Source organism: Camelus bactrianus, chromosome 2, assembly GCF_048773025.1.
Source record: "Camelus bactrianus isolate YW-2024 breed Bactrian camel chromosome 2, ASM4877302v1, whole genome shotgun sequence".
Classification (NCBI taxonomy): Eukaryota; Metazoa; Chordata; class Mammalia; order Artiodactyla; family Camelidae; genus Camelus; species Camelus bactrianus.
Window position 1 is genome coordinate 382,840 of NC_133540.1, and position 21,024 is coordinate 403,863.

The following is a 21,024-nucleotide window of genomic DNA, read 5'->3' on the forward strand; positions in this document are numbered from 1 at the left end:
GCCATCTTCATCTAGTTTCTAGAATCCAGGGCAATTTATTGTTGAAATCAGATTCTATAGCCCAAGGATCTGCAACTTTCATAGGCAGGATTGAAATTTCTTATTGTCCAAAGCAGAGGTTTTTGAAATGCCCCATTCTTGCCTTTGAGTTCCAATGCCTTATTGCAAGAGTTCTTGGAGCAGAGATCTGCTGAACAATAGGTGAATTTGAAGCCTTTCCATCAGCCTTGACTACCACATGCTAATGCAACAATAGTTGTGGTGCTGACCCAGTACTACACTAAGGACCCAACTGTGGCACTGCACGCTTCAACAGGTTCTAATGTGTGACATCAATAGATTTGTTTCCACTTTTGTTTTTGTTTGCAGAGAACCTGAGGGAACCCATTATAAAATTTTGACTTTTCCGTGGCAATAGTAAGGACGAATGCACTTTCATGAGAGTGTATTGGAACCATTCCCTATCCACATATCCAGCCGGCAGCCCAGAAACCATTTGGAAGCCTGTATTCCAGCAAAAATTACTAGTCCTAGCACTGTCAGAGCTATGATAAGCATTTAACCAAAATGACACTGCTAACTTTACTAGAATAGGTTGTATTCACCACAACAAAAACCATAATAGCAATCATAGATATAACAGGCAACAGACACAGAAGGAATGCATGGCATCATTACATACCAATAACAATCCTCACAGCATTAATAATAAATGTGCACAGAAATGATTTCACCTACAAAAGCTGTTCAAGTCTATAATAGATAAATGATAATCCTTAACCCATAGCGATAGAGAGATATAATAAAGTTAAAAGAACCATTCCAAATTTTCAAAAGACAGAGTCTCCTGAAAGAACATCCAATGTATTAGACCACCAAAATTTACTAGAACATGACTTGAAAAGGGAGGACATAAAAACACTGAAGGAAATCTTGAGTCTATGAATACAAATGCAGGCTAGTATAAATGGAAAGAGAAACACTTTAGATGAGCCAAATAGTATCAGAAAACTCAATGGTGAGAATAGCTAAGCTAAAGACAGTCCAAATCGGACTAGATAATGCAGAGGAACAAATAAGTGACTTCGAAAGCAGGATAAACGCAATCACTCAGTCAGAACACGACATAGAAAAGCAAGTGAAAACCAATGTAAGCAATGCAACTGAAACCTGGGATAAGAGAAAACATACCAGTCTATGACTCATAGGGATCCCACATGGAAAAGAAGAAAGACAAATGGTTTGAAGAGGTATTTGAAGAAATCAGACTGAAATTTTCTTAAACCAAAGATAGAACCAGCTATCTCAACACAGGAAGCACAGAGGGTCCAAGCATAATGAACCCCAGTAGGCCTACAACAATATATATCCTAATTTAAATGGCCAAATTTGATAATAAAGAAATGATTCTAAATGCACCAAAATAGAAACAAGTGCATTGCAAGAGAACTTTCTAATGTCTTCAGCTGATTTCTCAATAGATAGATTGGTAATTTTTTCTTCCCTCTTTCATTTTGTGTTGATCTCTATTCCAAGAACTGATGAAAGGCAGATTCCTTCAGTCTAAACAAGATGAGTTGGCAGAGATTCTAAAAGTGTTCAAGTTCTTGGAAGAGGTCATCATAATCAACACATCTCAAGGGGCTTTTTCAGACAATACAAGAGACCATGCACCAAGCCCTGTTTATACTTTTCCCAGGAGTGGGCCAATGTATTAAGACTTGCTGTTCCTTCACACTAAGCCAGCCATGCAGGTATACCCTCAGTCTGCTACTGCACTCGAATTAGAGCCAGGTCCAATTTTACCAACACTGTAGGGAGAAACTGAGCCTGCTACTGCAGGAGACACAGCACTGTGTCCCATTTCACCAATCTTTCAAGGAGGCTCTGAGCCTAATCCTGCAGGAGACTCAGAGCCAAATCACATTCCACCAGCTTTGTAGGAAGACCCCCAAGCCTTCACTTGCAATGGATCCAGGAATGTGTCCAATTCCACTAGCCTTGTAGGGAGACTTTGAGCCTATTCCTGCAGGAGAACCAGATCTCTGTCATATTCCATCATCCCTCCAGGAAGATGCAGGGCCTCCACCTGCAGGAGACTCAGGAATGGGTCCAATTTCACCAGTCCTGCAGGGAGACTCTGAGCCAATTCCTGCAGGAGACCCAGGACTGGGTCCCATTCCATCAACTCTGCACTAAGACCTTGAAGTGGGTCCAATTCCACTAGCCTTGCTGGGTGACCTACAAGCCTGATCCTGCAGGAAAATTAGAGATATGTCATATTCCAGAAGCCCTGCAGGAAGACTGAAAACCTGCTCCTGCAGGAGACCCAGGAATAGGTCCAAATCCACCAGCCTTGCTGGGAGAGCACAAACCTGATCCTGCAGATGATACAGAGCGAGGTACAATTCCAACAGCCCTGCAGGGATATCCTGAGGCCACTTCAGCAGGAAACACATGACTGGGTCACATTCCAATATCCCAGAAGGGAGACTGTGAGCCTACTACTCCAGGAAACCCAGGACTTCGTCCCATTCCACCAAACCTGCAGTCAAACACTGAGACTGCATCTGCAGAAAACACAGAGCGGGTCACATAACACCAGCCCTGTAGTGAGACTACAAACCTGCTCCTGGGGGAGAACAACCCCTTCCCAGAGAACATGAGCCAGCTCCTGCAGAAGAACAAGAGTTGTGTGATATTCTACCAGCTCTGTAGGTAATCCCTAGGCTTGCTCCTGCAGGAGACAGACATCCCAGTCCAATTTCATCAGTCTTTCCAGGGAGAACCCCAGCTTCCTCCTGTAGGAGAGCCAGAACTAGATCTCATTCCACCAACCCTGCATGGAAACACTGAGCTTGCTCCTGCAGGATACCCACAGCCAAGTCATATTCCACAAACCCTGCAGGGAGACACTGAGCCTGCAATTGCAAGAGACCGAGGACTGGGATGAATTCCACCAGCTCTGCAGGGAATCCCTCAACTGCTCCCATAGGAGACTAAGAGCCATCAGTTCTGGTGGGGTCCCTAAGCCTGCATCTGCAAAAAATGCTACAGAGTGGAGTCACATTCCACCAGCCTTGCAAAGAGAACAGAACCTGCTGCTGCAGGAGACAAAGAACTAGGTCCCATTCCACCAAACTTGCAGGGATACCCTGAGCCTTGGACCAAGGAATGGGACAAATTCTGCTAAACTTCTAGGGAGACCATGAGCCTCTCCTGCAAGAGAACCAGAGATGGGTCATATTACAGTATTCTTCCAGGAAGACCCAAGGCCTGTTCCTGCAGGAAATGCAGGAACAGGCCCAATCCCTCCAGACTGAAGGTAGAGTCCAAATCTGTTCTGGCAGGTGACCCAGAGATGGGTCCCATTCCACCAGCCCTGCAGGGAGACTCTGAGCCTACTTCTACAGGAGACCCAGGAATGGGTCCCATTAAACCAACCCTGAAGGGAAACACAGAACCTACAGTTGCAGGAACCACAGAGCCAGGTCACATTCCATCAGCACTGTAGTGACCCCTGAGCTGGGTCCAATTACACTATCCTTGCAAGGAGATCCTGTGCCTATTCCTGAAGCAGAACCAGTGATGGGGTCATGTTCCAACAGCCCTGCAGGAAGACCTGGAGCCTGCTTCTGCAGAAGACCCAGGACAGGGTCTGATTCCACCACCCCAGCAGGGAGAAAACTAGCCTGCTCCTGCAAGTGACCAAGGTCTGAGTCATATTCCACTAGCCCTGTAGAAAGAACATAAGACTGCTGTTACAGGAAACTCAGAGCCATGTGCCATTCCAGCAACACTGCAAGGAAACTCTGAGCCTGCCCCTGCAGGGAACAGAAACCCAGTCACATTCCACAAGCCCTGCAGGGATCCCTGAGCCTGCACATGCAGGAGACCCAGGCCTGGGGCCAATTCTACCAGCCCTGTGGAAAGACCCTGAATCAGCTCTGGCAGGAGACTAAGAGCCATGTCACATTCCACCAGCCCTACAGGTAATTTATCAGCCTGCTCCTGCAGAAGACCCACAGCCAGGTCACATTCTATGAGCAATGCAGGGAAACTTAGAACCTACAACTTCAAAAGACCCAAGAATTGGACCAATTCCAATGGCACTGCAGGGAGACCATGAGCTGTGTCTAATTCCACTAGCCCTGCAGGAAGGCCCCGAGCCTACTCCTGCAGGAGAACCTGAGATTGGTCATATTGCAACAGCTCTAAAATGACCCAGAGCCTGCTCCTCCAGGAAACCCAGGACTATGTCCCATCCACCAGCCCTGCAGGGAAACCCTGAGACTGTTCCTTCAGGAGAACCACAACTGGCTTACATTTCACCAGCAATGCAGGGAGACTTAGAGCCTGCACCTTCAAGACACCCAAGAATTGGACCAATTCCAACAGCACTGCAGGGAGACCATTAGCCAGGTCCAATTCCACTAGCCCTGCATAGAGACCCCGAGCATGCTCCTGTTGGAGACCCAGCACTGGGTCTCATTCCACAAGGCTTGCAGGGAGAAACTCTGCCTGTTTCTGCAGGAGACCAACAGCTGAGTCACATTTCACCAGCCCTGAAGGAAGACCCCAATCCTGCACCTGCAAGGGACCAAGGACTGGAACAAAATTGACTAGCCCTGTAGAGGTACCCTGAGCCTGCTTCTGCAAGAGAATCAGAGTTGGGTCATATTCCAACAACCCAGCAGGGACAGTCTGAGCCTGCTCCTGCAGGTGATACAGAGTAGGGTGAAATTGCAAAACCTTGCAGGGACACCATGAATCTGCTGCTGCAGGAGAAAAAGGATGGGGTCTCATTCCACAAGCCTTACAAAGAGACCCTGAGCCTGGTCTTGCATGAGATCCTGAGCTGGATCCTGCAGGAGACACAGGACTGGGTCCCATTCTACCAACCCTGCAGGGGAACCCGAACCTGCACCTGCAAAAAACACAGAACCGTGTCACATCCCACCAGCTCTGCAGGGAGACTGTAAGACTAGCCCTACAGGAGACCTAGAGCCAGGTTACATTACCAGTCCTGCAGGGAGACCCTGAGCCTGATCTTGTAGCTCCTCCTGCACCTACACACACACTTCTATGAGACCCAGAGCCAATTCAGGCATCACCACCCCTAAGGGCTGAGATGCCTCTGCAAACACCAACACTGTCATCTAATTCTCAGAATCAACCCACTCCCAGACCCGAACTTTACTTCCCTTCTCGTGGCATCATTTTTGTTTGTTTTTTCTGTAATTTCCTTGTTTACTTTCATGTCATTTAGAGTATCATCTATTTTTATGTTTTAAGTTTACAATAATAAAATTTAGATATTTTTCCATTTTAAATTGTGCAATTCAGGAGCATTAAGTGCATTCACAATGCTGTGTAAGCATCATCACTGTCTAGTTTCAGACTGTTTCTTTCCTCATAATAAAACCCTGTATCCAAAGCACACATTCTTTTTTCTCCCTCCCCCAGCCCCTGACAAGCCCTAATCCTCTTTCTTTCTGTGTGTCTTTCCCTACCCTGTATGTTCCCTATCAATGAAATCATACAAAAGGTGGCTGTTTGTGTCTGCTCTCATATTTTAAAAAGGGAGTGTTGTTTTAGGTTTTTTTTTTTACTTGAAGTAGCATTTTGGTTATTTGAAAGGGAAACCCAGGTGGATTAAACATGAGATGTACAAAATGAAAATTTTTAGTAACTATGTGCATAATCTCGAGATAGGCACTGCTATTCTATGTGTGAAACCAGAGCCAGAAGGGAGATGCTTAGCTCTTCCTGTGGCAAAACATAACCTACAAAATAAAAAATAAAAATATTCAAAAGCCATGAAAGTCAAACCACAAACTGGAAAAATCATTTTTCATAACCTAAAGTCAGAGAAAGTTTTCACATACCTGTGGTCCAAAAACTTCTTGAAACACTGTGTTCTAAACAGAAACAGAACAAACACATGCAATTCCAACAAGAGGAAATGCAGGTGGCCAGTGTATATTAGAGGTGCTTGAACTCTCAAGTGAGGATGCACACAGATGTACACACTTTGGAGACAGCATTGGTCACCATCACACTGGCAGGGCTATAGCCTGGTGACAACCAGCTCTGGTGACAACATGAGGAGGAAGAGGCCACAGTACATCCCCTGGAGGGAAGAGTGAGCAGACACTCCTCTCTGGGAGAAGAGTATGCAGGATGAATTACAGTTCCACAAGTTCACCCCTTTCCGAGTAGTGCTGATGCTTAGTGTTGATCATACTAAAATTCTTGCACAATTTTTCAAAGATGTCTTTTCAAGGATGTTCATCACAGTTCTGGTTTAACTGGTAGGAGATTGGAAGCAACACTAATGTTCATGGAGAGGGGGTGGGATTCATCAGTTCTGGTTCACATGGAGGAATGATTGTTGTGCAGCTGGAAAAATGACTGCTAGGTCTTTACCTGATGTCAAGGAAGCCCTCAGTTTGGATGCTTGTTAATCCATCATCTACATCCCAGATGCCATCTATGACCACATATGTGTCAAAACATCATAGATGTAAATGAATCTTGTGGTGTGTGAGAGACAGAGGCAGAGAGAATAAGAGAGATAGAGACTGAGAGATGTTCACCAAGCCATTCATGACTGTCACTTCTGGGGGTGGGATTTGCAAATCTCTGCACTTTTCCTTTAGGCAACATTTCAAGTGTTCATAATGTATCTATATTGCTTTACTAATTCTAAGGTATTTAAAGCATATGTTACTTGAGATTCATTCATATTGAATCCACAGCATAAAGTTTATTATTTTGAAGTATTTGTTACAAGTACAATCAGCATTTATGAGAGTAAAATGATAAATTCTAAAGAATTAAGAATCAGATAAAGAACAGAACCTTTTGGTGACTCAGACACAGCCAGCTAGTTGGCAGCAAATGGCAGGGTGGGACAGGTTTCTCTAGAAGGTTGTGTATGTTCTGAATCAGCATCCAATAGAGGCAAGGAAAAATTACAAGACATGTATGCTGGAAACTACAACAGCTTGTTGAGAGTAATTAAGAAAGACCTAGCCCTATTTTAAAATTTGAAGGAGCCAAAGTGACAGAGTAGACAGACTCACAGCTTGACCTGTCCCACAAATACACAAAGAATTACATCTACAAAAACATTGAATTGCACAGAAACCTCCTGAACTCTGGCACAGTGTCTCTCATTTTGAAATACAGGAAGATTCTCACAAAATATGGTAAGGAATAAAAAGAAAAAACACAAATTCAGTGCAGGACTGATCCTGCAGGGAAAAAGTAGCATAGGAAGAAAGGCACCCTCACACTGGGACACAACCTCTCTAGCTGGGAGATCAGCTAGGAAAGAAGCAGAGCTTCCAAGGTTTGGAGGAGACAGTGGCAACTGCATGGCAGGCAGAACTGGGGAATACTGACACAGAGGGTCCCTGTGATGACCAGCCCTAGACATGAACTAGCAGGGATGAGCCAGGACTGGCTACTGGAGTCAGTGAAGAGCCCAGGCAGAGGGCTGGGTCACACTGCAGAGAGGTAGCATCAGGAAACTAGAGGGCAGTGTGAGCTCTGGCTGTGTGTGTGTGTGTGTGTGTGTGGAACAGAACAGACTGAAACTCTCATAAAAAAGCACCAATGTTGGTATAATGGGGGAGGAATGATGCATGGCTGTGCCAAAGTCACTTTCTCCACTTGGCTCCATTGTTGGTGTGTTCTCATGAGAAGAGAAATGGGGCTTGGTCATAGCCAACACTGCTGCACAAAGGCAGAGCTGAATGTTGAATCCATATCCTGTGCCATTGCAACTTCACAGGCGGGACTGAGATTTGTTTACAGCCCCAGGCAGAGAGGGTGGATTTGCTCTCTCTGGTCACTTTGTGGATCCACACCTCTGGGACTTACAGGCAGTTAGTGGAGTTCTGACTCAAGAAGGGTGGCCAGTGAGGGTATTTAGAACAGGGTGGTGTATGGTTCCATATGTGGATGCGGGATTGGGGTTTGAGCTGAACCTGTAGTGGACCACAAATTCATGTGTGTGACTACACACTTGCTAAGGCAGGTCCAAGGGACTGACACTGCTGGATCTGCACTGATGTTTCCTGGGGCTCAGAACCTGAGGGGCACCAGAGTAGGTGGCTGACATTCCCATAGCTAAGGCAGGGATAAAGCCAACATCAACAAATAGTACTTTGTAAGTCTGCATAACAAGTGACAGACAACACCACAGAGGGAAATCCCCAGTGTACACCTCCTGCCTATTTTTCTTCAAAACTGAAGTGCTCCCACCCTGCCTACTACACACCACAGCTCAGAAACGGGTCTAGAAGAAATACATAGAGCCAGAGAAATATAAGTAAATAAAGAAGCCGAGGAACCACTTTCAATTAAAAGAACAAGAGAAATCCCCTGAAAGAACAATCAGTAAAATTGACTGATAGTCTACAAGACTTCAAAAAGGGAATGATCTACGCACTGAAAGAAATAAAAGAGACTATCAAAAGAGACAGAAAACTTTGAAAAGAAAATTTAAACTATAAAGAAGAGCTAGTTGAAAATAGAAAATTCAACTACAGGCAATCAAAAGCAGACTAGATAATGCAGAGGAATGAATAAATGTGTTAGGAGACAAGATAAAAGTAATAACCCAATACAGCAGACAGAAAAGCCAATAAAAACCAATTAAAGCAAGATAATATAAAGTGTGCCAGCCTATGCATAATAGTGGGTCCCAGAAGGAGAAGAAAGAGAAAAGGGGATTGAAAAGATAGTTAAAGAAATTATGACTGAAACTTTCCAAACCTTAAGAAGGAAAGAATTATCCAAGTACAGGAGGCACAGAGGGTCCCAAACAAGAAGAAACCAAACAGACCTACACAAAGACATATTATAATTAAAATGGTTAAAGTTAAAGATAAAGAAAATATTCTAAAGGCAGTGAGAGAAAAACAAAATGTTAGTTACAAGGGAGCCCCATAAGCATTCAGCAGGTTTCTCTACGTAAAAACTTCTGGCCAGAAGGGAGTGGCAAGTTATATTTAAAGTCCTGAATGAGAAAAGGCTGCAAACTATGATATTCTATCTAGAAAGACTCTCCTTTAGAACAGAAAGAGAGAGAAAGAATTTCACAGACAAGCAAAACTAAAAGAATTCAGCAGTACTAAATCTATGCTAAAAAAAAAAAAATTGAAAGTTCTAATCTAAATAAAACATAAACAGGGAGCTATAGAAATTAGGAAACCATAATTGGAAATGCAATAAATACAGTGAATTGCAAGGGAAAACATGAAGATATAAATTAGTCAGCAAGTCAATAAAGACAGCAAGAAAGAAAGAGAGAATAGCAAAATCATAAAAGGTGAAAGAGGAGAGCAAGAGAATATAGATTTTGTTCCCTTTCTTTTTTTTTTTTCTTTCTTTTTGTCTTCTTTCTTTTTAGGATGCACTTGAGCCTACATGACTATCAACTAAAACCAAACAGATGAAGTAAGAGGTTACCATACTTGAAAGACAAGATAACCACAAATCAGAAGTATATAAAGAGTCATAAAACCCAAAAAGAAACCAAGCTTATAGAAAAGAAATATCAAATGACAAAAATAAAAATAATTAAAAGAAAGAAACAAATAAGAAATACCAAATCAACTGGAAAACAAATTTCAAAATGGCAATAAAACCACATCTATAAAATAACTACTATAAATGTCAATGGACTAAGTGTTACAATCAAAAGAAAAAGTGAAGGAGGAGGAAAGATGGTGGAGTAAAAAAGATGCTCAGAGCTCACCGTCTCCCAAAAATTAACCAAGAGTGACATCCACAGACACACCCACCACCCAGAACACCTGCTGAACTTTGACAGAATATTGCCTTCTTCAAAAGATAAAATTTTCCACAAATCTGGTAGGAGAAAAGGAGAAAAGAAGAAAAAGGAAAATAGTTCAGGACCATTCCAATGAGGAGGGAGCTGCAAAGGAGTAATAGCATTAATACACTGGGTCTACCCAACTCCAATGGCGAGTTCAGCAAGATGGAGAGGGAACATCTGCGGCTCAGATCTGTACAGAATAGCCTTTGACTGACAGAACTAAGTTAATTGGGCACAAAGAGCCCCAATGATCCCCAGCCCTAGACTTGAACCAACAGGGGTGGGATGGGACAGGATGTCTGAGTCGAGCAGAGGACTCGGGCTGACTGTACAGAGGAAACATTGGAGGACTGCAATGTTCTGTGTGCCATGGCTGGGAGAGTATACAGATTAGAACAGCCTGGGTCCCCCATAAAATCAAAAAAAAAAAAAAAAAGACAAAGCAACACTGCTGGTGTGCCCTGGGGGGAAGGGGATCTGTAGCCTTTGTGTCCACAGACCCACAGTGCCATTATTGGAGACTTCTTGGGAGAAGAGAGTCAAGGCTCAACCATAGCCACCATATTTTCTGGTTCATGGATCCCAGGTGAAGGAGGGTTCAAAACCTGAATCCCTACCTAGGGGCTCCACAACCTCATAGGTGGCACTGAGATTTGTTTACAGTCCCAAGCAGAGGGGACCATTACACACCGATGCCTCTCTGAATTGGCTCTTCTAAGACAAATGGACAAGAAGCAGTGTTCTGGAACAGAGCAGGGGTGAGAGCTAGTGCAGCTGTTTTCTCTGAGTCCACCTATGAAGCATGGACCTAATGCGGCAGGGGAGCTACCTGCCAACAACCTTGCATGAGTGTGGTGCTGGGACCAGGCATCTGGTGGGGGTGCAGACCACCCACTTACTGATGCTGGGACACAGACCAGGAGCACGACTGGAGGGCCTCTGGAACCAGCAAGTGGAGTTTTCACAGCAGGATATGGGCAGGAGTGTGACAACCACAGGAAAAAAAGGAGCTCCTGCTCAATAGCCAGGGCAGACTCGGGCCACCAGAACACCAGCCACACGACCAACAAAGGGGATAACAGGCAAAAGGCATGGAAGGAAGACTTGGCAACCACCCATAATTAAAAACAACCTTATGACAAAATTATTAAGAGTGCATATTCTTGGAGAAAGGCCAAGTTAGTGGAGTAGAAGGATAATTGTATCTTATCCTCTCCAATAAATACACCAAGATTGACATTCACAGACACACCCATCCACTCAGAACATCTGCTGAACTTTGATAAAACATTGCCATCTTCAAAAGACAAAATGTGCCACCAATCTGGTAGGAGAAACGGAAAAAAGAAGGAAGAAAATGCAAAATGGCTTGGGTTTGGTCCTTTGAAGAGGGAGCAGCAAAGGAGGGATAGTGCTGGTTGACTGGGTCTCCCCTTTCCAACGGAGAGGTCAGCAGGATGGACAGGGAACCTCTGAGGCTCAGATGTGTACAGAACCGCCCTTGACTGACAGAATTAAGTTACATGGGCACAAAGTGTTTCAACAACCCCCAAACCTAGAAGTGAATCAGGGATGGGAAGGGACAGGCTGCTGGATCCAGGCAGACTCTGGTTGACTGTACAGAGGTAAACCTGGGGGACGACAGTGTGCTGTGGACAAATGCTTGGATTGTATACAGAGCAGAACAGCCTGGGCCCCCCATAAAATAAGAAAAAAAATAAAGCAAAGCAACATTGCTGGCTTGCCTGAGGGAAGGGGAATTTTGTCCTTTGTCTCTGCTGACCCACAGCAACATAACTGGTGATTTCTCAGAAAAAGAGAGATGAGGCTCAGCCACAGCCATCATACCCACCCAGGCAGAGGTGGGGTTGAAACCTGAATATGTACCTGGCAGTTCTGCAGCCTCATAGGTGGGACTCAGACTTGTTTACATCCCCAGACATATAGGAAGGTTCTGTACTGGTGCATCTATGAACTCGCACCTCTAAGAGAAATGAACAAGGAGCAGAGTTCTGGCAAAGAGCAGGGACTAGGGCTGGTGTGGCCATTTGCCTCAAGCCCACCTACAGAGTGTGGAACAGATGTGGAGTGGGGAGTAGCACTGAACAGGGGAGCAACCAACCCAACTACTGTGCAGGACTGCTGCGCCTGGACATGGCATTGGGAAGGGGCACACCCTGCCCACCTAACATGCAGGAGAGCAGCACCAAGATGCAGCATTGGGAGGAGATGTGACATGTCTACCTACAGGCACTGGGAGCAGCACAGACCAAGGGTGTGACCAGAGGGTCTCTGGAACCAATGAGCTGAGTTCATGAAGCAAGGCAGGGGCAGGAGCCATGACAACCACAAAACAAATAGGAGTCCCCATTCAATAGCCAGGGTAGGCTCTGGTTAACAGGTTAATGGCCACATCTGTAACCAAAGGGATAACAGACAAAAGGCACAGAAGTAAGACTTGGCAACCACACTTATTTAAGAAAGACCTCTTGATAAAATTATTAAGGGCACACAATCTCCACGGGAACATCCTCACTTCTTTTTCTGTTCCATTTTCTTTTACTTTTTAAATGTTACTTCTTAAATATTTTTTATATATATATTTATAATCCCTTTTAAAATTTTCTTTTAAAATACTTATATTATCTTTCAATTTGTCCAATTTCATTTTTATCTTTGTTTTGTTCTTCTGTTTTGATTATACTCTGTTCTCAAATATTTTTCTTCCTTTAATATTTTAAAAATTCATCCCAACTCAATTGTTATCTTGTTTCAATATGTTCCTCTGTTATTGATTATACTGCTTTTAAAACTAATTTCTTTGTGCTTAGTTTTATTTCTGCAACCACTTTATATAAATAAATAAACTTCTAAAGGACCACAGTAGATAATTGATACTCCATAAGCCATAGTGCCAGAGAGATATAAGCAAGATGAAGAAGCAGAGCCACCTCTCTCAATTAAAAGAACAAGAAAAATCCCCTGAAAGAACAATCAATGAAATAGATATTGATAGTCTACTAGATGATTTCAAGAAAGGAGTGATCAAAGTACTGAAGAAACTAAGAGATTGTCTATAGAGACAGAGAATATGTCAAAAAACGAAATTGAAACTCTAAAGAGGAGCCAGTGAAAATTGGAAAACTCATTTGCTGGGATGAGAGTTGAGCTAAAGGCTGTAAAATGTAGGCTAGATAATTGAGAGGAATGAATATGTGACTTAGAAGACAGGACAACAGAACAGCTGAGAGGAAACAAATAAAAACCAATGAAAGCAATATAAGAGACCTATGGGATAACATAAAGCATGCCAACCTACTCATAATGGGGGTCCCAGAAGAAGAAGAAAGAACAAAGGGGATTGAAAAGGTATTTGAAGAAATCATGACTGAAAACTTCCCAAACCTAAAGGAGGAATCAGATATCCAAATACAGGAAGCACAGAGCGTCCCAAACAAGGAGGACCCAAACAGACCCATACCAAGACATATTACAATTAGGATGACCAGGGTTGAGAATAGGAAATGATTCTAAAGGCAGCAAGAGAAAAACAAAGAATGAGATACAAGGGAACCCCCATAAGATTTTCAGCTGATTTCTCTACACAAACAGTACAGGCCAGAAGGGAGGGGCAAGGAATATTCAAAGTCCTGAATGAAAAAATGATGCAGCCTACGATACTTTATCCAGCAAGGCTATCCTTTAGAATAGAAGGAGAGATAAAGAACTTCACAGACAAGCAATATCTAAAAGAATTTAGCAACACTAAACCTATGCTAAAGGAAATATTGAAAGACCTACTCTAAATAGAAAAGAAGCAGGAGGCTACAAAAAGGAGAAAACCATAATTGGAAAGGTGATTGCTACAATGAATTACAACAGAATAAACATGAAATCATAAAAGAGGACATCTAAATCATTAAGGGTGGGGGAGGCGAGCAAGAAAATATACAGGTTTCTCTATCTCTCTCTCTGTCTGTCTGTCTCTCTCTCTTTTTTGTTCTTGGTAGGATGAGTTTGAGCTTATATTACTGTTTGTTTAAAACAAACAGATATAGTAATGGGTTAATATATGTACAAAGTAGGGTAACCACAAGCCAAAAAGTTACAATAGAGTCACAAAACTAAAAAGACACAGAGATAATAAAAAGGAAAATTATCAAACCACAAAAAGAAAAAGAAAGGAACAAAGAGGAAATACAAAATCAACTGCAAAACAAAGTTCAAAATGTAATAAACACATATCTATCAATAATTATTATAAATGTCAATGGACTAAATGCTTTAATCAAAGGACATAGAGTGCAGAGTGGATAATAAAGCAAGTATCTACAATACGCTGTATACAAGAGACCCACGTTAGGGAGAAGGACACACATAGTTTGAAAGTGAGAGGATTGAAAAAGATATCCCACAAAAATGGAAATGACAAGAAAGCAGGAATATCAACAGTGATTTCAAATAAAATAGACTTTAAAACAAAGATTATAAAGAAAGATTAAGAAAGACATTTTATAATGATTAAAGGAGTAATAGATGAATATATTACACTCATTAACATATATGAACCCAACATAGGAGCACCTAAATACATAACAGATAAAAAGAAAATACTAACAGATAAAAAGGGAAAATTTGATCAGAATACAATCATGGTAGAAGACTTTAACTATCCATTAACATCACTGGACAGATCTTCCATACATAAAATTAATAAGACAACATAGAAATTAAGTGATAAAATAGAATAATTTGTCTTGGTTAATAATTTCAGAACATTATATTTCCCTAAAATAGAATATACATTCTTCTCAAGTGCACATACCACATTTTATAGGATAGATCATATACTTTGGCACAAGTATTTGGCACAAAGGAAGCATTAACAATTTGAAGACGATAGAAAATATTTGAAGCAACTTTTTCTGACTACAATACCATAAAACTAGAAATTAACTACAGAAAAATAAAGGAGAAATAAATGACAGCATGGAGATTAAACAACATACTACTTTAAAAAAAATGGGTGGATGATAAAATCAAAGAAGAAATAAAAAAACACAGTGAGACAAATGATGATGAAAACACAACCACACAGAACATATGGGATCCAGAAAAGGCAGTGCTTAGGGGGAAGTTTATAGCGAGATAATCAGGTCTACCTCAAAAAAGAGGAACAACTGCAATAAAAAATCAAACTTACCTAAAAGAATTAGAAAAAGAAGAGCAAAAAATAACAAAAGTAAGCAGAAGGAAGGAAATAATAAAGATCAGGGAGGAAATAAATAAAATAGAGATATTAGAAACATTTGAAAAAATCAAGCGAAGAGATGGTTTCTTGAAACAGTAAACACAATTGACAAAATTATGCTCTATGCTGGAAATTGACACAACAATGCAAACTGACTATAACTCAATAAAATAAAAATTAAAAAAAATATATTAACAAAAGAAAAAAGAAAAGGTAGTTTCTAGTCACCAGACTGGAGGAGGGGACTGCACCCAATGTGGGGTCACACCCCATGGGAAAGCCTGGGGTCAGGATGGGAAGAGCAGGGTGCTGTGGACAGGATCTGTCACAGGGTTTCTGCAGGAGGGGAGGGTGAGGCATGTGAGCAGGCTGAGGACTGGCCATTTGAGTAAGTTCATGGGCTCTGGGGTGGAGGGGCTCCCCCAAGTGTCTGGACTTGACTCTGGGTGAGTTGGGCAGGTGGACAGTGGCTCAGTGTGAGTCCAAGTCCAGTGGAGGGGGTAGTGCGTTAGATCTAGAAGGACTCCTTCTGGGGTGGGAAGGCCCATAATGGAGGCAGGAGGCCAAGCCCAGGTGACTGAGAACAGGGTGTGTCCTGCATAGGCCTGCAGGGCAGACGAAAGCATCCAGTCTACAGAAGGTGGAAACATGGTCCATACAAGGGCTCAGCTCAGATGTCACCCCCTCAGAGGAGCCATCCTTGCCTGCACAGTCTACAGGGACAGCCTCCTCCACGCACATCTCCAAAGCAGACACCTGCTCCATCTCCAGCATAGCATTCAGGAACCGGGCCCCTGCTCCACGCCCAGCCATGGTTCCGCTGCCCTGAGGAAAAGCCCTCACAGGAGCCATCAAGCCCTGCACGACCTGGGCCCCACTTCTCTGTCTCTTCTGCCACCATTGTCTCCACCTGGACCCCTTCTCCTCCACTCCTGCACTCCCCCAGCCCTGTGTGCTCTCCAGAGCACGTGTCCCTCCTAACATGCTGTGTATGCTCACTGTGTCTCATCCACTGCATGCCTCCCACCCAGGTCAGTATCCAGTGCACAGTAGGGCTCAGTAAGTAGAGAATGAATGACTCTTACCATCACTGCTGGGAAGACCTTTGTCTGTGGCCTACAGTGATCACACATCCGTCACATATTCGCTGAGGTCCTACTGTGTGTTGGGCGGGTTCCATATACCGGGCACAGCAGGGAGTGAAGCAGGCAGGTCTCCATTCTCATGCAGCAGACAGCCTGGTGGGGGACACAGAGAAAATTAAGTAAAATATACAGAATGTCCGGAGGTGATATGTTCCATGGAGAAAAATAAGGTCAGGGAGGACATTTGAGCACATTCCTGGAGGTGTTCAAGAAGCAGGCGGAGAGAGATCCTGGCTGAAAGAGCAGCCAGCGCAAAGGCCCTGAGGCCACAGTGGGATGCGCGTGGAGGGTCTTAGTTATCCGTGTGAGTTCTTAGTCCTGCCTTGAGTACGTATGTTGCTTTTATTTGTAAACCTTGATTTCACCTTTAAAGCAAATTAAACAGCATCATCTGCATAATTTAGCCAATTCTGTTTCAGGTGTTGTGGGCACAATGGCGGGCTAGTTACTTGGGTTGGTAAAGAATTACCAGCGTCTGAGAAGGGTCTAGGAAAGTTTAATAGGGACACTGCTATAGGCAACATCAGGCCACACAGGCAAGAGGTGCCTACACGAGCGCCAAGGTTGAGTGTGTGGGGTCTGTTATTGGGGGGGTGCTGTTCACACAAGGAGGAGGGGGCTGCATGATCAATTCATGCACAGGTACCTGGTTGGTTGTGAGATCTGTCAGGGGCTTCTCTGAACAACAGGCTTTACCACTTTAATAAGGGCAGGATGTGAGGCCTCTCTTCCTTGGGCAATGAGTTTTCATAGGGTAAACACTCAGCAAGAGAAGATGTTTTATAGCTTGTGGAAATGCAGGTGTGCAAAGGGTCCTGCAGTGGGGAGTGGGAGGTAAGGTGCCACTGGGCTCTAGGCACACAGAGAGCCCAGGGGTGAGGGTGTATGACTCTAAAGAGTGCCACCTGGCTTCACACCAGGGACTTTATGTGAAAACAGGTGAATCTAGGTTGTCAGCACGTGTCTACTCAGTGACCTCCCTAAGCCTAGCTCTGTCAGGCACCAGGTGGCTGTGAAATGAACATGAAGATCCCCACCCTGAGGACCCCAATGAATGAACATCTTGACATCCTAAAGCCCCTTCCCCTGCACCAACACCCCACCTCATCTGGGTCTCAGGCTCTGAACCTGATATCAGTGGCACATTTGTTCCCTATATCCAGCTCCTCTGGACGTCTCTGTGATGAGGTGTTCCATGTCAGTGAGCCCCAAACTGAGCTCTGCCTTTACCCCATGAATGCTTCCTCCCTGTGAAGCCCCTTGTGAAGGAGCCACCACTAGCAGGATCCTTCAGCCCTGAGTCTCTGCCTTCCCCACCCCTCCGATTTCCCCCAGCCCATGATCCCCTCTGGAGGTCCCTATTATCCTCTCCCTCCCACTTCAGTCTTGGGCTGCACACCAATTCCCTCTTCACAATCTCCCACAAGAGAGGTCCAGGTCCACTTGGGGACACTGAGGTGACACAGGCTGGTGTTGCTGGGAATGAAGAGCAGGATCCTGGAGCAGAGGAGAGGCAAGGGCTCCCAATCCACCAGAACACATGCTAAAGTGGGGGCAAGACACCCATAATGGTTGAGGCAGGCATCACACTGCAGCCCCGCCCTCTGCTCCCCCAGGTTGCCCTGTGTTTCCTGCTTTGGCCTGGGGGACTTCCCCCCTCACTCTCTGTTAGAGGGGTGCCCATTCATTCATTCACAACCTCATTCACCATGTACATGGGTCCTGCTCAGTGCCAGGCCTCAGCTGAATGACAGCTCATCCTTGGGGACACAGCTCAGATCTCACCTCCTCCATGAAGCACTTCTGGATTCCCACCCCTCCTGAAGTTCCTCTGGCCTCAGTTGGGACCACTAGGGCTGAGACCACACTCTGATTACCTCCCAAGTCTGTGATCTCTGTGAAAGCCCTGGGCCCAATGTGGAAAGAGACTCAGAAAAATGGGGCCAAAAGGGGCTAAGAAAAATGTTACTAGTTCTCTATTACAGAGAAGGGCACTGAGCAGAGGGAGGGAAGTGTCCAACCAAAGCTACAGAGGAGGGTCTCAGTGAGCCCTCCCTTGGCCCTGTTACTAGTTCTCTGTTACAGATGAGGACACTGAGCCACAGAGAGGGAGCAGAGCCCTGCTATATTCTTGGCCCCACGGCCTGTGTCCTTTATGAGTAGCTCCATGCTGCCAGCAGGGGTGTGGGCCTGGAATGGAGGTTGAAAGCAGCCTGACCCCCAGGACCCCTTCATACACAAAGTCAGTCTCAGGAAACACCCCTCAAGACCTACTCTACACCCCTGGGATTGGGACCTGATTGCTGTTCCTGGAAGCTGGCTGGGCTTCCCTGTGAATTGGCCCAGGAGATGCTTGGGACAGCCACAGGGCCCCTGAGGCTCCCTGTCCCCAGATGAGCAGCTCTGGTCCCCTTGACTGTCCCTGGCAGAGGCCTGATGAAACGAGGTGTTGGTCGGGCAGCCAGATGTGGAGATGAGGAAATGGGAGCAACATGCAGGTACATTCAGAGTTTCAGGTATTCACTCAACAATCATTGATTCACGCTTTGCAGTGTGGCTGGCCTGGGGCCAGGCCTGTGTGTCCAGTAGTGAATACAGTCAACCCCTTGAGACTTCTGGGAAAGCAGTGCTCGGAGAAACGGGCCCTCAGTGCCCCCCTCCTGCTCCCCATGAACAATCACACTGAGATGAGGCTGCAGCCATGGGTCCCAGTGGAGGGTGAAGGGAGGAGGGAAACCCAGAGTGGGCACTGACCATGAGCCTGGACACTGGAACCAGATGGCCTGGGCTCTGTAATCTGGGGTGGTCACCTCCCCTGTTCTCTCTGTGCCTCAGTTACTTCTGCAGAAATGGGTGATAACGCCTGTCCCTGCCCCACAGATTTTCATGGGGAGTCAGTGAGCTTCCCTTATGCGTGTAGGACAGTGCTTGGCTATGGGTCAGAATCCTGCTCAACTCACAATAGTCTGTCCCACTTTAAAGATGAGAAAGCCAAGGCTAAGGGGGTTATGAGACCAGCCTGGGCTAGCCCCCTTCTCATGCTCTGCTGTCCAGGTCTCCTGCTTTTACATCATCCCTCTGCCCCCATATCCACCCAGCAAAGTAGGTGCTGAGAATCTGAGCAAATCAGAATATGAACGGAGGCACACTCTGTCCCCAACTTGGGATCTTGGGGCGGTGGGCAGGATGGGGATATCCGGCACCCCCAGACTGTCCAGGAGGCCCAGCATGACTTTCACCTCCTTTCCACTCAACACGGAGTAGGTGTGTGTCCAAGGGCCAGAGGGCGATGGAGTAACCCAGGGTGGGTGGATGCTAGGTAGGTGTGGGAGGCACAGAGTGGCCCCTGGAAGACAGTGTCCAGGCAGCCAAGGTGTGGGGAGTGATGGTGCCCAGAAGGGGCAGAGGAGAGTCCAGCCTGGACACCACCCCCTGCTGGACCCTGATCTGGGGTGAGAATTGGGACAAGCCAGGACACTGCTAGGACTCCTCATCCAGCAAAGAGGTGAGGAAAAGTTAATGAGACAATGGAGGCTGACACCACCGTGCTCCCTGTGTGAGGGCACTGCTTCCAGGATCCTGGAGGTTCCTTAGACCCTTGTGAAGTGGCTGCTGTTTCCAGCCCCATGTGGGCAGAAGAACTGAGGCAGGGAGGAAAGAGTGACTCAGGACAGAGATAGGATTCATCCAAGAGTGTGTGCTGGGCCTCTCGCTGAGAGCAGCTTCTGGGCATCATGGACTCAGGATGTGTCTTGTCCTCCCTCTTAAGGCTCATGGCATGTTAGGCAGGAAATGTCCCAGTGCCCATACCTGAGCCTATCTGGGTGATGCTGACATGTGGGATCATGATGGTCCTGGGAAAGGAGAGAGAATATGGGCTGGGCGTCAGGTCTGCATCAGAACGTAATGATGCCCCTAATGTTGTGTGACCTGGAAACTCCCTGACCTCTCTGTGACTGGCTTTCGAGCCCTGACTCAGAGGACTGCTGTGCTTGGCATACAGTAGGACCTCAATCAGAGGAAAAAGCCAGCCCTTCCCCAGGAACCTCTCCTAATACATGCCCAAAGCTAAGCCCATGTGCCACACATCACCAGAGCTGATACTTGACAAACAGGGCAAGTGAAATCCAGCAACTCCTCCATCCTGCCTGAGGCCCTTCCCTCCTCAGTGACAGTGGCTCAGAGCAGGTCTCTGCATCCCAGAAGTCTGAACTGAGCCTTGTGACCTGGAGGAGTCCCTGTTCCACACAACTCTGTTTCCAGTTCCTTCCAACAAGACACAAGAGCACATGGTCAGTCTCTTAACTGCAAGGTACTCCCTTTGCAAATTCCCCCATCACATCCGGGCAAGAAGATGTGAGTTCCAGGGCACATGTACATCCAAATGATGACTTCAGGGAAATATCCCTGCCCACACTGCCCTCTTCAGAGCCCACCTTCTAAAAGAAGGGGTAGTGACCCACGGTTGTGCACAGTTTTATCAGAACAAAGCCCTCACCCACTCACCATTGGAAACACGTGAGAAGCAGAGATTCCCAAGTGCCTGGACCCCTGTCATCCAGAAAGCAGAGGTTAGGGTAACAGACAGAAGGGGAGAAAGTACTTTCAGACTGTATATCTGATAAGGGGTTAACACCCAAAACATATAAATAACTCTTACAATTCAACAGCAAAAAACAAGCAATCTGATTTAAAAAGAGGGCAGAGGAACTGAATAGACATTTTTCCAAAGAAGGCACACAGATGTCTAACAGGTACATGAAAAGGTGCTCAAC

The 21,024-nt window shown here is 45.3% G+C and overlaps 1 long non-coding RNA gene across 1 annotated transcript in view; it reads right to left on the bottom strand.

Annotated features, from left to right (window-relative positions):
* LOC141579447 (uncharacterized) overlaps positions 1-20,781 on the bottom strand; it is a 66,306-nt gene extending 45,525 nt beyond the window's left edge. The window contains exons 1-2 of the long non-coding RNA XR_012510898.1: positions 20,756-20,781; positions 16,190-16,342 (exon numbers count right to left, since the gene is read on the bottom strand). This is a non-coding gene — a long non-coding RNA (uncharacterized LOC141579447). The remainder of the gene's footprint in view (positions 1-16,189; positions 16,343-20,755) is intronic.
* Between the last annotated feature and the right edge of the window lie 243 nt (positions 20,782-21,024).